The sequence below is a fragment of the Phalaenopsis equestris genome, unplaced genomic scaffold, assembly GCF_001263595.1.
Source record: "Phalaenopsis equestris unplaced genomic scaffold, ASM126359v1 Scaffold000002, whole genome shotgun sequence".
Classification (NCBI taxonomy): domain Eukaryota; kingdom Viridiplantae; phylum Streptophyta; class Magnoliopsida; order Asparagales; family Orchidaceae; genus Phalaenopsis; species Phalaenopsis equestris.
The window spans coordinates 12,671,196-12,689,107 of NW_018164444.1; the positions used below are offsets into that span (position 1 = coordinate 12,671,196).

The 17,912-nt window shown below is 33.9% G+C and overlaps 1 long non-coding RNA gene across 1 annotated transcript in view; it reads right to left on the reverse strand.

The window, feature by feature from the left end:
- Positions 1-7,748: 7,748 nt before the first annotated feature.
- LOC110038887 overlaps positions 7,749-17,912 on the reverse strand; it is a 20,711-nt gene continuing 10,547 nt past the window's right edge. Inside the window, exons 3-4 of the long non-coding RNA XR_002295465.1 lie at positions 7,979-8,035; positions 7,749-7,853 (exon numbers count right to left, since the gene is read on the reverse strand). This is a non-coding gene — a long non-coding RNA (uncharacterized LOC110038887). The remainder of the gene's footprint in view (positions 7,854-7,978; positions 8,036-17,912) is intronic.

Consider the following 17,912-nt stretch of genomic DNA (forward strand, 5'->3'; position numbering starts at 1 on the left):
CATATATATATATATATATATATATATGCAAGTGACAACCAACTTTTAATGTGAAAAAAACTACGAGACTGGCCCAATCATAGTAATCCACTAGAAAGTTAAAAGTTATACATATATCTGCCCTTCACCTAAAATGGAGGAGATAAGATTAGAAATGATGATCACAACTATATGGTAGTTTGGCTACAACAACCATAATTGGACTGCAAAAACTTTAGTTGATGGTTACTACTGTTTTAGTCGGTTATAAGAGCCATAATTGGTGGATACAACAATCATAGTTGAACTATATTAATTATACTTGGTTGCAACAATTGTGGGTGGTGATTGGAAATGACTAGTGATTGTTCGCTTGCACTTCTCTCCACAAGACAAGTCATAGTTGTTAGCTCGCTCTTATATTCTCCTCCCAACTTATTTGTAGGGAATAAGAGCTTATTTATAGTTTTTGAGAGACATATATTGATAAATTCGGCCAAGATCCCAAAATACTACCATAAAGTCCAAGTTGATTCTCTTAATCATATGTTTCTTTTTGGCATTTTAGTATCTTAATGAATTTGAAATTAATCTTAAGCTCTCTTATCTAGCTACTAGATTGACTATTAGCATACCAAATTTAAAGAGTGTTTGGCCTTCCAATTAATGCACTAAAGCCTTCAATTACACTTCAAAAACTTTACCTATGCTTATTTAGACTAGAATTGTATCACTTTCAGTGTAATTAAACTTGTATTATCGAGGCGCTCAATTTAACCATAAATTTGTTAACATTATAGCTTAGATGATCTTGCATTCGATGTTAAAAGCTCTATTATCCAAATCACATCAAGGTTCATGCTTAAATGTACATTTATTGACGACATAACAAATATTACTATTATTATTTTAAATGGACATGTTAAGAATTTTTATTTATTTATGTATCACAGGCCAATAATAATTATTTTATTTTATGCCTAAACATACATTTATTGGGGACATAATAAAAAAAATATTATTTTTGATAAACTTTTAAATGAAATTTATGAAAATACGATCGACCTTGGTGATCCTAATATCATTAATAATAATAAAACATTTCATTTTTACCGTCACATTAGTAAAAAAGAAGTCGAGAAGACATTAAAGAAAATAAAGGGTGGACAGTCTGTGGGACCTGATGATATCCCAATTGAAGTGTGGAAATATTTGGGAGATTTGGGAGTTTTTTGGCTTACTATACTCTTAATATCATTTTAAAAACTAAAAAGATGCTCGACAAGTGAACGAAGAGTATTTTTTTCCCCATCAATAAAAATAAAGGGGAAGCGCAATAGTCGCAAATTATAGAGGAATTAAGTTCATGTGTCAAACTTTAAAATTATGGGAGAGGGTAACTGAACATAGGTTAAGTCGTATTACAAGGGTTTCTCATAATCAATTTGGATTTGTGTCGAGCAGGCCTACTATGAAGCTCTACATTTATTGAGAGGTTTGATGGAGAAGTTCAAAGGTAATAAGGAAAATCTACATTTGATTTTTATTGATTTAGAAAAAGCTTACGATAATCAAGAGACATCCTTTGCAGAGTTCTTGAGAAGAAAGGAGTTGATATGACTTACATTCAACTATTCAAGTCATTAAAGATATGTATACTATAGCCGTTACTTGCGTTCGAACTGAAGGAGGATTGACCAAATATTTTCCTATTTCTTTTGGATTACATCAGGGATTGGCCTTAAGCCCATATCTTTTTTCTTTAGTTATGGATGACCTTACTAGATATTTACAGGAGGATGTGCCTTCATGTATTTTTTTTGCTAATGATATCCTTCTTGTGGATAAGAAGAGAGAAAAAGCTCAGGGAAAACTTGAATTATGGAGGTCTACATCAGAGTCTAAAGGTTTTCATTTTAATAGAACTAAAAATGAATACATGGAATGTAATTTTAGTAGTAGTAGCTCTAGTGACAGAATTGTAACTTTGGGTTGGGTGATCAAATTATTAAAATGTGTGGTGAACGATTTAGATATCTTGGGTATGTTGTTCAAAACAGTGGTGATATAGATAGAGATGTTAATAGTAGAGTTCAAGTTAGTTGGTTGAAGTGGAGGAATGCTTCAGGCCTTTTGTGTGATAGAAAAATACCGCTTAGACTGAAAAGAAAATTTTATAAGACGGAGAAAATTTTATAAGACGATAAGACGGTGGTGAGACCTGCAATGCTCCATGGCGTTAAATGTTGGCCTTTAAAAGAGAACCATAATACCAAGTTAAGTGTGGCCGAGATGCGAATGATTAGGTGGATGAGTGGCTTTACACTTAGAGACAAAATACGAAATGAATATATCTATGATAGGGTTGGTGTAGCTTCTGTGACAGACAAAATTAGAGAAAGTCTGTCTTAGATGGTTTGGTCACATTAAACGTTGACTATCTGATGATCCGATTAGGATAGTAGATGTTTTAGATTCGGCTTATGTTAGAAAAGGCAGGGTAGACTTAGGAAGACTTGGACTTATTATATAAAAATGATCTCAATTTATTATAACTACATAAAAATATGACACTAAATAAGACACTAAATGGCTTTGTTGTTGTTGTTGTATCACAAGCCAATGACTCATCTTTCTTGTATGTTTGTCTATTAAAAGGAATCTTTGTCCTTCCTCATTTCAGTACTAAAAGATTGCCATCATCAAGCTATCAAAATTAACAGTCAATTAAGTGATGCGTCATAGCAAGCAAATGTTTGGATATTATTTAATTTGTTACAACAGCAGAACTTCTTATAATTGATGTAGATGACGCACGTGCGCTCCGGTTAAATTTGCGGTCAAGGGATTCTTCTTTTTTATGTTTATAGAATTTAAAACTTAGATATATCATATAATTGTATCCAAAATAAAATAAAATAAATTCAAATTAATTGTTTTTAAAATAACTCTGATTTCACGATTTCACCTAGCGTAATGATGACGCTACAAAATAATCTAAAAACTCAGCGCGAAAAGGCTTCTCTCTCTCTCTCTTAATTTCGGGTAGGGCTGTCAGATTGTATGTAAATATCTCGTGTTCAGCTCATGAAGAAGCTTGTGTTCGATTCGTTCATTAAGTTAACAAGCTGAACAAGAATTTTTTTTTGGCGCTCGATTTAAAAACGAGCTGAACACAAATAAAATTTTTTTCATCCGTGTTAAGCTCGTTTTGACTCCAAATACTACTCATCAATTATATATAGAGAGAGAGAAAGAGAGAATTTTTACGTATTTTTAAGAGAATTAATTGCTTACAAGACTATAAAGATTTATAATAAATTAAAATTATTAATTAAACAATAAAATAAAAATATATTAAATTATATTTAAATAATATTTAAATATAATTTACCAGATTTAAATCTTGCCCAAGCTGTTAATATCATACGACTGCGTGATTATGACTGTCAAAACAATTTTTTGTTCACAAATAGGTTCTATTCAACTCGCTAAACAAATGAACCGAACGCTAACATATTTTTTGTATGTAAAATATAAATGAATCGGATACAAACAACAATATTTTTTTTGAGACGTCGCTTTGCTCGCTCTTATTTGTGTCGTTTAAGCCCCTAATTTCGGGAGATTTCGGAGGGGTTTTTCGTCATTCGTAAATAAAACGTGACGACTGCACTGACCGTCGCTAGTTTAAAACTTATGCAGGGCGTGTAATTGGAAACCTCATTCTTCAGAGATCTCAGCGCTCCATTCTCGCCCATCAATTCTTCGTGATATTTAAAGTACGTGTTTCAAGAAAAATGTGAAGTTGTTATAGTAATTTATTGGGACCCACTCGTGTTAGCCTGCTGGAGTTGATGAACTGGAATAAAAAATCGCATCTTGGCGTTAGATTGGAGAGATGGCAGTGATATCTATTACCAAAAGGCCACTTATTAGTTGGGCCCACGGAAAAGGAAGCATGCTTAGCCTTTGGTTGCGGGCCCATTACTGCTGGATCCATACATCAGTCAAAATTTGCAACTTTGGTCCGAAATATAACGTAAATAAATCATCTTTTTTCTATTTCTCATAAGTATTTCTATTAATAAATTTAATTTTTTTAATAATGAAATAAAAATAACTTTGATATTACTGAAAATAGTCATATTTGAATTAAATGGATCGTCGATGTACTTTCTTTCACTACTTGAGATGTTAAATCTCAATATATTCATCAACATATTACTTTCTATTATTTTGTCCAATTTTTTATAACTTCTATTTATGACGATATTAGTGTCACTATTCGAAATGTTATTTGAAATTATATTATTTTATATCGAAAATATGACCACATGAATCTTGAGAAAATTCATCGAATATCGTTAAGAAGGTATTAAAGGATTGCATTGGAACATTAAAAGATAGAGGCGTTAAACATCGTTTCATTTGGTCGGAATCATGGGCCGACTGATTATAATATCTTATCAATTCTCTATGAAGACATCTTCTACGAATGAAAGCTGCCCATCAAATTAATATTAACACACCCTCTACCTGATGGTTTAAGTTCATCCTAACGATAAGAAGGTCTCTACGGCGAATCTCATCGAGAAGGGCGACCGAAGACATTCAATTGAACGAAGAACTTTCAGCCGACCAAATGCCTTACAACCGATCAAACGATTATCAGACGACCGAATGCTAACATCTATAAATTATTAATAACCCATTTCAAACACTTATGAACACGAAATAGTGCCAACAACAACTACAAATATTAAATAATCCTAGAATTTGTTATAAATATGTAAAAATGTAACGGTGCATTAATTACTTGCAACGTTCCTATTAGGACATGGACAAATATGTAACTTATAAGATCCCCCATAGAATTTATAATAGGGGGTCAATTCTTCCAGAAAAGGACTACGAAACCAATTCTAAGAGAACTTGTGTTATTGTGCAATCTACTTCTCTTTCTTTCTTTATTCCTCTCACCAGTCCAACACTCAGTTTACCCTTGGTTTTTGGAGCAATGATTTTGGAACCAATGTAGAAAGTGAGGCCCACAATGCATGATAAGAAAATTACCCAAACACGTAGATCATACCTCATCGGAGCTAAGAAAACACTGATATGAACCTTTGGCAGCTTCATGGAGTGGCCAAAGGTGATTTCCGAGTGTAGCGGGGGCACTTCGGTGATTTTTCGGTGCAAAGGGGCAAGCTGGGAAAAATGTTGAACTGTCCCCCCAACTAATGTTATAAAGGGTCTTGTGTAGGTGTGTCATGATCCCGATGCGGGTGCAGCTAAGTAATGAAAATGAGTGCAGGGGCACTGGGGTGCTTAGGGCGCATGGGAGGTAGATGGTCTCGGGCGCAATACTTTCCGGGCACAGGTGTGCTGGATCCAACTTAGACTCATCATGTATTATGCTCGCTCTGTCCCAGGCCATGTTGCGACAAAAAGGGAAGGGCAGGCATGCTGAGGACGTAGCACATGTGCACCTGAGTAGCATGGGGATGCCTAATTTGAAGCAAGTGGCCGTTGTTCCATGGCAATCCAATGCAAGTGCGATTGGTTTGTGGCGCGGGAGTCAACACCGACAAACTTTTCACTTGTTAAAACAAACAAAGAGTCGTTATAGAAAAACAATTTAATCATAATGAACCTTTTCAACATACCCAAGTATTGATCTATTTATGACCATATGTAGGAAAGACAACTCTGACCAGGACCCAATGGGACGCCCGTCAGATATGCCCCAAAGCCCCAAGTCCAGAACCACAATTGGTCCAGACTTGTCAATAAGGCCCAGTTACAGAACAGATGCCTAACCTTGGGGAGCTCCAACAACTTAACCCTGAGGTGGTTCTGTCCCATTGAATGTTCAACTGGAAAATCATGGGGCACCATAGGGGCTGGAGTCAAAACAACAACAGACAATCCACCTATCCTAACTCCTTCCTGTTGGTCAACGAATCTGATGACCCAACTTCATTGTTGTCCACTATATGTCTTTTCTTTGATGCCAACTACTTCTTCCACCTTACCCCTTTAGGTTGGGTCATATCCTTCGTGCTCTTTGTCCTCACGAGCTTTTTCACAACCTTGGGGCAACTCCCTTTGAAGGCCCCCTTTAACACATCCTCGTTAAAATTGTCCAACAAAAATTTCTTGCTGCTCTCCAAGGAAACTCCCTCAAAATCAGCTGATCAAATTGTGCATTTGAGAAATGTGGATGACTAAGACGTCCTCTGTGTTCTATATATAGAAGGCCATGGAGATAGATATCCAATGACTTCCATTTTTAAAGCACTGATTTTAACATAAATTAATATCCCACGGCCATGTTTCTCAATTTAACATCCATAGAAATAGGGTCGCATATGCACGATTTCTTTTTAGTGTTTTTTAAGCTATGTTGACCTTGTTTTAATCTCTTTAGAAAATTAAATTTAAATGAAATATTAAAATTTTAAGTTAATTTTGTTTAAAAATGTTATTCAAAATTTATGTAATATTTTATGTACCTATTAATTTTTTAAATTGGGCTTTAATTTTGATGTAATTAATGCTATTGATTTTAATTAATACTATTTAATATTTCTTACTATTATTTGCAATTATCAAGTACAAATATTAAAGATAAGTACATATGTTATTAAATAAATGATGAATTATTATCTTTAAGAACATGCAACGTGCCTAGTAAATATAGTAATTTATAGAAAACAATAAAAAAAAAATGAAACTAATGCCTCTTATGTATGCTTAAAATGACATCAGCCTCAAGAGTGTAATGATCATTGAGCTTGAAGTAGATTGTTCACATAGATGATGCTCTATTGTGTCTTCAACAATGACCTCCCTCTTATTATATGTTGTGACTACTTGGATTTGTATCATTTCTTGTTGTAGCTTAGGTTGCGACGAAGTTAGCATCCAATACAATCTCGATAATGTGATACCAAAGATATTTGGTCATATGGCACCCCAAAATGTAAAGGTAAGAACTTAAATGACGTCGTATGTAATTGTGTAAAGTATCATAACAACCCCAAGTCCAGAAGAAACTAGGAGGATGACACACATATTAATTGGATGTAAAAAGATTGTATCTTTACCTCTTCCAAAAAAGGAAAGAGCTATCCCTCATTCTCCAAGAAATATGTATGTTATGAAATCAAAAATAATACTTGAAAAATATATGAATAAGTACATGAACTTCCTTGATAAAATATAAGGATTATATCAACGTAACATCACCCTCTCTAATCTGGGTAATAATTTATGAGTGGTTCTATTAATGACATTAATATATATAATTATGCTCATGACTTATACCATCGCATGTATCATCTGAAGTATCTATTATTATCACCAAAACACAACCTTGTAAGTGCACTCAATAATGTGTTAACATATAAGTATGACTTGGGTGTACTAACTTGCGACTTGAACCGTGCATGATTCAACTATTTGAAGTATAATTTATATGTTATATTGCTCCAAGATCACTTGTGCATTATCTCATTCTATTAGTTTTGTTGCATTCAGTGCAACACAATATATTAAAATTCAAGACTAAGCAAATACACAAACTTAGCTTTGTTGCAAAGCATTAATCTTATCCCAAAAAACTTGAACCACAAATTGAAGCATCTCTTGTAGATTATTTTTTGTTCCACCTATAGATGCCACAGAAGCTCATTTCAAAATGTATGTTTGAAAAAAATTAGTAAATAAGTGCATATAATATTATATTTATTATATGTACCTATGTTCCAGACTCTTACTGTTATCCTGATGCCTTCGTTCTTGACTAGGAATGTGATGGGCCACTCCTTGAGTTTCAACGGGTACAAAATATCATATAAAGTGGTGCCCTTGTGAGATCACATTATTAGAATTATAATATTACAGTAAAACATATATATATATATATATATATGCACCCCAAAAATGTAAAGGAATTAAGATGGTTTGCATGATGAGAAGCACATAATCTTACAATACTGAGGTTGGCCGCTTATAGAAGAATATCCCGGGAAAGACTTCTGCTTCCTCTCTCCATTATATAGAATAATATGAATATAGATGTTAGAGAGATGAATATAGCTTTTGCAGAAAAACATACCTGGAATGACTTCTTCTACAAGAGGCCAAACCAACATTGAACAATGTCAGAACCTTAGAATAAAAAATGTAATATAAAGTTTAGCAGATTAATTTAAATGGAATTAGTTACATGATAATGCATTACCTACTATTCTATGGATTATATGGATAAGTAGATTTATAATGACATAAAATTGCATACATATTTTAAATTCTATAATTGTTTAATGCAGATTCTTCGATTGTGCTTTTATACCATATAATGTGGGGATGATGTGATCTACATCTAAGTTTCGGCTGGAGAAGTTCTAACCCAACTTTGTGATGTGTTGTTAATTCTACACTATTTTTGCATTTAATATGATGATATTACACTTTGAGGAAGGTTTTTGTTAGTGGCAGTAGGAAAGAAGAAGAACATGAATCCAATTGGGCCAGAATGGAAATTGAAGCAAGAACTTGATTATTGGGAGCCTGGGTGCTTGGCCACTGGCGCTTAGGCGCTAGAAACATCCTAACACAAGCTGCTACCCGAGAGGCTGGCGCTTAGGCGCCCAATACAAGCTCCTACCCAAGCGGCTGCGCCTAAGCGCCCTATCTTGAATGTGACAATTAGTGCAATTTGGACTATGAGAAGAACGTGAAGAGATATCTAAGCTTTGACATTGAAGTGAAGGGGGCTCTTCGATCTCAGTCATTTTTTTGAGAGGGAAATTGAAGAAGAAATCCAAGGAAAGATCAATCAAGTTGAGAGAAATGAGAATTCGAGTGATTTAGCGTGATTGAATGCTTGTAATCTGAACTTCAATCATTTTTTTTAGATAAGTTTTGAAGTTTTATTTTATAATTGCTTTCATTTTTTTTGTAAGACTTGTATTGTTATTTCTCTTTCAATCAATTGATCAAGTTGGTGAGTTCAAACATGAATAAATTATCACTTCTTCCTTGGAATGGGGAAATAGGAAAGATGATGTGAAATTTTTTTTATAGATTTGCGTTGACTGATAATTGATGCTGATTAACTTGTTGCACTTCATTTATATTTCACTTTGGTCAAGTGGGGTATTGATATTTGTCATGAGTTACCAATTTCGGAAGGGTAATAGAATCGATAGAGTTAATCAAATTAATAGGTGGAATAAGAATATATCTACTAAATTAATGCAAACTTCTAAGAAGAGATTTGAGCATGGGTAAAAGGTTGGTATTAGGGAACTGCTTTAATTTTTAGCAACTTTTTCTTTTCCACTGGAAGGGCATAAGGAAGGTTTCTGCTTCTGTTTGTCATCCATATATTAAGTTAACTTTTTCATTTATTAACTAATTGAACAATTCCAAGGGAGTTCTCAAATACTTGAAGAACATTTTGTTTACTTTGTTGATAACTTAGAATTTTCTTTTACGACTTAAATGAAATCAACATTTATGGCTATGATCAATATTTATAGGCTACAAATTTTCTTAATTAGATTCATCTGGGATCGACAATCGGACTCTAATCCCGATACTACGTGAGCCGCCTTTGCTTTGCAGGATCAGGTTCGTGTCAAGTTTTTGACGTCATTGTCGAGGAACGACGGTGAATTTGATTTAGCAAAATTTTAGTTGAACTTTTAGGACTTAGACTTCAAAAATGTAGCATTTACTGTTTTCCGTTCTCTAATTTTTCTGTGTCACCTTGTAAAATCCAAAAATCATCCTGTTTTAAATTTCTTTGATTATGCACTTGTTTTGTTTCTTACTTTTATTTCCTACATAAAACTTCTTGTTTAGGTGTTCTTGATTTGGTAATTTATTTTGATTTTGTTGTTTTTGTTTGAATTGTCTATTATTCTCTTTAGCATAGGGATACTTTGCTAGTTGAACATAGTTAGTGTATGCATAGTTCAGGACCTTTAGGACTTATCCCTACAACCCTGAGTTAGAGAGAACTGTTACAAAAATCATAAAACTAAAAAGATGACAATAAAGTTAAGGAGAAATGGCTGACACACCCGATAACAATCCTAAACTCCATAATCAGAACAACATGCTTCGACCTTTAAGACTCTATGTCAATCCTACGATAGACCAAATCCATCTTAGTATCCACACCCCTGCCGCAAAAGCCAACACCTTCAAACTGAAGCTTGCTATCATCCAAATGATGCAGAATAATCAATTTGGGGGACATATTCTGATGATCAGGCTATGCTCTACATTTCGTTACAACGGTATCTCCAAAGATGTCGTGAGGCTCAGGCTTTTCTCTTTCTCCTTGAGGGATAAAACCAAAATGTAGCTAAACTCCTTAGCTCCTGAATCAATTAAGACTTTGAATGAGCTTGCCCAGAAATCCTTAGCAAAGTATTTTCAACCTTCAAAAACTGTCAAACTTAGGAACAACATTACCCCTTTTTGCCAGCATGAAGATGAATCTATTTATGAAGTCTGGGAAATGTTCAAGGAACTCTTTAGGAAGTGCCCCATCATGCTTTACCAGATTGGTTGATAAATTTAGATTTTTTATTATGGGTTAATAGGATCTCTCAGGTCAAGCATAGAAGCTACTGTAGGTGGTTCTCTTATGTTTAAACCTTTTAATGAGGCTTATTATTTGATTAAGAAGATGCCGACTAAAAATTTTTAATGGCCTTTTGGTCTAGTGAATCTTAGGAAGGTGGCCAACGTACATGACACAGATGTTCTTTCAATATTGACTTCCCAAGTAGCGGCTGTCTCTAGGAAGTTAAACCAGTTAGGGTTACTTGACACGCATTTGGTGCTGCAGAACACGGGGGGCTCATGCAAGTATATGTGGCGTATCAGTAGTATGGAGATTAGAGTCCGGTTATCGATTCGACAAGGAACGATAAAAGTCTAAGAAGAAAACTTTTAGCTTATAAATGTTGATCCTAACTTGAAATGTTGATTTAATTTAAGTTCTAAAAGAAAATTCTAAGTTGTCAACAAAAAACAAACAAACAAAGAGTTCAGGCATTTGAGAAAATCTCCATGAAATTGTTCAATAAGTCAACAAATGAAAAAGTTAACTGAATATATGGATGAAAATCAGGAGCAAAAACTCTCCTTATCCCCTTCTGGTGAAATAAGAAAAAGTGGCTAAAAATCATATTAGTTCCCTAATACTAACCTTTAACCCATGCTCAAATATCTCCCTATAAGTTTGCATTATGTTAGTAGATATATTTTTATTCCACCAATTAATGTGATCAACTCTATCTATTCTGTTACCATCTCTTCCGAGATTAATAACTCAAGATAAATATTAACACCTCACTTAATGAAATGTAAATGAAGTGCAACAAATTAATCATCATCCATTATTAGTCAACACAAATATATAAAGAAACTTCCACATTCATCTTTCATATCTACCCATTCCAAGGATAGTATATTCACTATGCATGCTTGAACACACCAACTTGATTAATTGATTGAAAGAGAAATAACAATACAAAAGTTTTACAAAGAAAATAAAAGCAATTACAAAATAAAACTTCACAAATTATCTCCCTTCAATCCTGAGAAGTTGAGATTACAAGCATACAATCACACAAACTCTCTAAAATTCTCACTTCTCTCAACTTGATCGATCTTCCTTAGACTTCTCATTCAATTCCTCTCTCAGAAAAATGACAGAAGAAAATGTAATTGAAGAGTCCCCTTCACTTCGATGTCAAAGTTTATATATTTCTTCACATTTTCCTCGAAGTCCGAATTGCACTAACTGTCACTTTCAAGTTAGGGCACCTAGGCCCCCAGTGATTGCCAGAGTAAGAGTTTGTATTTGGCGCTTAAGCGCCAGTCTCTCGGTAACAACTTGTGCTAAGAGGTTTCTGACACCCATGTGCCAGTGGTCAAGCGCCTAAGCGCCCAATAATCAAGTTCTTACTTCAATCTCCATTATGTTCCAATTCGATTCCTGTTCTTCTCCTTTCCTGCTACCATTAACAAAAATAACAAAAACCTTCCTAAATTCAAAAATACATATAACAAGTGCAAAATTAACAACGCATCAAAACCCCCCACAAAGGGTTACTTATCTCTAAATATCAACAAAACAAAAGTATTAGACCATGTTGGACATAGGTGAAAAGAAATCAAATAAGTGACCACTTGCAATCAAATTTCCAAATATATAGTTTATAATGAAAAACTTCTATTGAATTATTCTGACACATGCTCTTCATAACTTTGAACTTCTTCAAATGTTATTCAATCGTATATTCACTCCAAGAGATTTAATAACTTGCTAAACTAATATAATCAAGATGTAAAATTCAAGAGAATTTAGTCCCCTATAAGATAATTTGTTAATAATTTATAAACATATAAACAAAATTAATTAAAAGAATGTTAAAAAAGCTTTTAATTTAAAAGAATAGTAGTAAAACCAATTTTTGTTAAAGTAGCTCAAGTTTTTCCTCGACGTTTTACATTTATAACTTTTTTCTTTTTCTTTTCTTTTCTCTTTAGTTCCGTGAGATGAATATTTTCAATCCCATTTCTTTTTAAATAATTATTTTTTTTTCATTCACATCCTAGAGGATCACTATATTTGGATTAGCCTTTAATAATTTTGAATTTTATTACAATCTCCTTAAACTAAAATACTCCAAGATCCCCTCTTTTAATTCAAGTCTTATAAATTATAAATTATTAAATTCAAATTCAAATAAAATGAAGGCTAAATTTTTCAAAAAGATCACATCTACTATCTACAATTAACTTACCTATTTAATTAAATCTTCTTGAAAATTAATTATGACGATTAAATAATTTGGAGAATTTTCAGAGAGCATTCTGCATCTAGATCAATTTATTTCAATAGGATTCTATTCCTGTTCGTTATAAAACTATGCTCCTTTTTCTATTAAGATTATTGTGGTTCCAAATTCATTTCATTCTAAATATGTCATCAAGTATCAAATTATAGTGTTTTGTTTACAGAGGAACAAATTCTAGCAATATTCATCCCCTCAAACTTAATCACATGAAATTACAAAAATAAAACAAAATTAAAAGCATAGAACAATAGCAAAAAAAATACATGTGTCACATTTACAAGTTAACAATTCACAAGAAATGAATATAAATAAAAAAAAAAAACAACACAACACATAAAATTTGCATCGGTACAACAACTGGAAATACATAACAGAGTTTTAACTAATTACAACCATTAATATCCAACAACAAAGATATAGAAATAAAAGTTCCACCACATTTCAACATGACATATTACCAAAATAGCATATTTCAACAAGAACATAAACCAAATCAACAAAAACTAAAATGAAACAAGCAATAGCAAAATAGCACCAGTCCAGCAAAGCACAATATTCAATAACACCCAAAGCTCAAATCAATAAAAGATCCCTAAGAAAACAACCCATATAACTTATACCCTATTCATCATTTCCTTCCTCTTCTTCCTCTTGATACTCCTTTATGGGCTAGCGAGTGTTCTTATAAGACACATATGGAGACTGAAAAAAATAGGATTCTCATCTCCTAACGAGTGATTTCTTCTATACATCTTTAATTGGGCAGCATGAAAATTGGCAACCTGCTCAAATTGACAACACCCAAAGCTCAAATCAATAAAAGATCCCTAAGAGAACACTCCATATAACTTATAATCTATTCATCATCTCCTTCCTCTTCTTCTTCCTGATCCTCCTCCATGGGCTAGCGAGTGTTCTTATAAGGCACATATGGAGACTGAAAAAGAATAGGATTCTCATCTCCTAACAAGCGGTTTCTTCTATACATCTTTAATTGGGCAGCCTGAAAACTGGCAACCTGCTCAAATTGGCAACACCTAAAGCTCAAATCAATAAAAGATCCCTAAGAGAACAACCCATATAACTTATACCTTATTCATTATCTCCTTCCTCTTCTTCCTCCTGATCCTCCTCCATGGGCTAGAGAGTGTTCTTATAAGGCACATATGGAGACTGAAAGCAATAGGATTCTCATCTCCTAACAAGCGGTTTCTTTTATACATCTTTAATTGGGCAGCCTGAAAACTGTCCGACAAATCATACATCTTCTCCTATATAATGAAGGCATCATGCTCTAGCCTCTCCAATCGCTCAGCCATAGAAGCCATAATAGAAGGGGTGTGAGGCCTAGTGGCAGAGGAACTTTCACCTCGCTCAAAAACATCATGTTGCCTATAAATCTCAATATTTTTCTTAGAAATGGGCTTCAAGGGGTGGGAGCTGCTCCTCCCAACTCTCAAAAGCAACACCAGAGTTTTGACACAGAGTGAAGACAGTAGAGGGGTGGCCAAGACCGATAGTAGATCTCCATTTTGCCACATTCGGGAAAAAATGATGGATTAGGGATACTACATCTACTGATTTTCTCGTTTGAATATAAAAATTTAATACAACCCTATCTCTAGTAACTTCACTCAAATTTGTAGAAGGGAAAATCTTGACAAAAATAAACTAGTGCAAAGCTTTGGACATAACGTTCAAAGCAGAGGAAGGAAAATTAATTTTAACATCATTCCCACCCTTCACACACCCCTATCATGAGTCAAAATGTTTATAATTTCTACCAAATCAGAATCAAGAAGAGTAAAATTGCTCCCAATCCCTTCTACATATCATAACTTTTACCTCACCTTCCACACACCGACTATTTGAATTTAAGTTTTCTTGGGAATAGTTTCAATCAATAATTGTACAACAACACTTTCTGTCCAGGCTCGAATTTTTTTCTAAGAATCTTTTGATCATGTCATTTCTTTAATTTTTTCTTATATATTTTAGCACTTTCATAAGTTTTTCCCTAATCTCATCAAGTTCATTTAACTGTATTCATCGTTTGTCAATAACATCTTTCAAATTAAAATTAAATTCTTTAATCACCTAATATACTTTATGCTCAAGTACAAAAGATAAATAACAAACCTACTCAAATATGAGCCTATAAGGAGTCATTCCTATATAAGTTTTATAAATAGTCCTATAGGCCCATAAAGCATCATCAAATCTTAAAGCTCAATCCTTCCTATTGAGGTTAATAGTCTTTTCTACGACTTACTTTATTTCCTTATTAAATACCTCTGCTAGTCCACTAGTTTGAGGGTAGTAAGCAGTGCATATCTTCTGAATTATTCCATATTTGTCAATTAGTGTCTCAATTCTCTTATTCCTAAAGCGGCCCCCGATCACTAATAATCACCTTCCTCTTCAAGAATTTAGAAACTCTTAGCCTCACAATCAACAGTCTCAATCCACTTTGACAAATAATCCACTGTCACCAAAATATAAATATTTCCTAGTGGAGGTATAAAAGGGCATATCATCTAAAACCCCAAACATTAAAAATTTCCACTTCTAATGTATAGTTTAAGAGCATATCATCTCTTTTCGAAATATTGTCTACTCATTAACATTTGTCACACTTCTTGAGATAATCATTTACATTCTTAAATAGAGTAGGCCAGTAAAATTTAGATTGTATAATCTTAGATACAGTTCTATAAAGCCCAAAATAACCTCCAAATTCATAATCATGACATTTCTTATTCACATCTTGGGTCTCTTCTAAGGGTAGGCATCTCCTTACCTACCTGGCTTTAACCAAAATCAACAGTTTAGGGAAAATAAGTTATCGTTGAAGGAAGTCGTTTTGTAAATGAGGAATCTATAGCAGAGTCAAGATGCTGTCATTAGGAATATTGAAAAACAGTTGGGTTAAGTACCAAATTCCCAGCTCAAGAAACACTTTCTAATAACACTGAGGTTAACCTAAAGGAGAAGAGTAAAGGACATGTGAAAACCATTCAGGTGAGAAGTGAAAGAGAGTTGAAGAAAGTGAGTAGGAAAGAGCATGACGTGGTGGAAGAGAACCTTGAGCCTGAAAGTTCAATTGAAAGCTCTTCTAAAGACTTAGAAAAACTTGCCTCACCACCCTTAGGAAAGACTTAGAAAGACCGCCTCCACCATTTTTGCAGGGATTTCAGAATCACAAATTGGATCAATAATTTTCCCGATGCTTAGAAGTGTTTAAGAAGTTGACTATCAATATCTCTTTTGTTGAGGCTTTAGAGCAGATGACTAGCTATGTTAAGTTTATGAAAGATATCCTGAATAAGAAAAGAAAGCTACGAGGCTTTGAAACTGTAGCACTTAGCGAGAAGTGCAGTGCTATCATACAGGAAAAACTCCCTCAAAAAATTAAAGACGCTGGTAGTTTTATCATTCCCTCAAAAACTTAATAGGAGATAAATTTTGGGAAGGCCTTAGGCGACATAGGCGCCAATATTAATTTCATGTTATTGTTGATTTTTAAAAGGTTAGGATTAGGAGAAATCCAGCCTAAAACTGTAACCCTTCAGCTTGCTGACTGATCTTTGACCTATACTGGGGGTTATAGAGGATGTACTTGTTAAAGTAGATAATTTTATCTTCCATGTTGACTTTATTTTTTAGATATGGAGGAGAATAAAGAGATACACATCCTCTTAAGCAGACCTTTCCTAGCCACTGTTAGGACGATGATTGATGTTCAGAAGGGAGAGTTGACTATGGGGGTGAATGATCATGAGGTTATTTTTAATATATTAAAATCTATGAAATTCCCTTCTAAATCAAATGAGTATTCCATTTTAGGATGGATTTAGTGGACCGACTTTGTAGAAGCCAATTTCAGGAAAGTAGTGAGGTTGATCCAGTAGAGCAGAACATAATTGACGATGATAGACATGACCTTATGGAAGAATCATCTCTACTTTTAGAGGCCAGTCCGGGGATTTACAGGGAGATGTTTGAGTTGTTGGAAATCACTGGAAATTTCATAACTTTAGTTCTTTCCATAGAAGAATCGTCTGAATTACAAATGAAAATCTTTCTAAAATATCTGAAGTAAACTTTCTTAGAGGAGTCAACTACTTTGTCTGTTATTATATCCTCAGAACTCCAAAGTTTATAGGAGTAGAAATTGATGAGAGTTTTGAGAGTTTTAAGAAAACTTTTGGACGAACCCTAGCAGACATTAAGGAGATTAGTCATTCAATATGCATGTATAGGATCCTTATGGAAGATAATCATAAACCTAGGGCGAAACCTCAACGAAAATTAAACTCTATTATGAAAGAAGTTATTAAGGAGGTTGTGAAGTGGTTAGATACAACAATTATCTATCACATCTCAGATAGTGTCTGGGTTAGCCCTATCTATTGTATACCTAACAAGGGATGAGCGACTATTGTAGTGAATGAACAAAATGAGTTAATTTCTACTAAGCATGTCATTGGGTGCTATATATGCATTAACTATAAAAAACTAAACTTAGCCACTATGAAAGATCAATTCCACTTACCCTTTCTTGACCATATATCGGATAGGCTAGCTGGTCGCCCATTTTAATGTTTTTTAGATGGATATTCAACGTACCATTAGATCCTCATAGCTACATAGGATCAAGATAAGACTACATTCACGAGCCCTTATGGGACTTTTGCCTTTAGAAGGATGTCTTTTGGACTGTACAATGCGCCTGACTTTTCAGCGTTGCTTGATGTCCATATTCTGCGACATTATCGAAAAAAGAATTTAAGTGTTTATGAATGATTTCTCTGTTTCCCTTCGTTTCATTCTTGCTTAGATCATCTTACCAGGGTTTTGAGAAGATGAGAGGAGACCATCCCAGCGCCTAGGCGCTTAGATCTATATAAAAACAAAATTTAGCCCTTTTCATCTCATTTCACCCAGTTCTCCTCCTGAGCTTTCCTCTTCCTCTTGCTTTCCAATCTAGGGCTTCCTTTAACTTGTATTTTTAGCTCGATTGCTACAAGGGAAAGA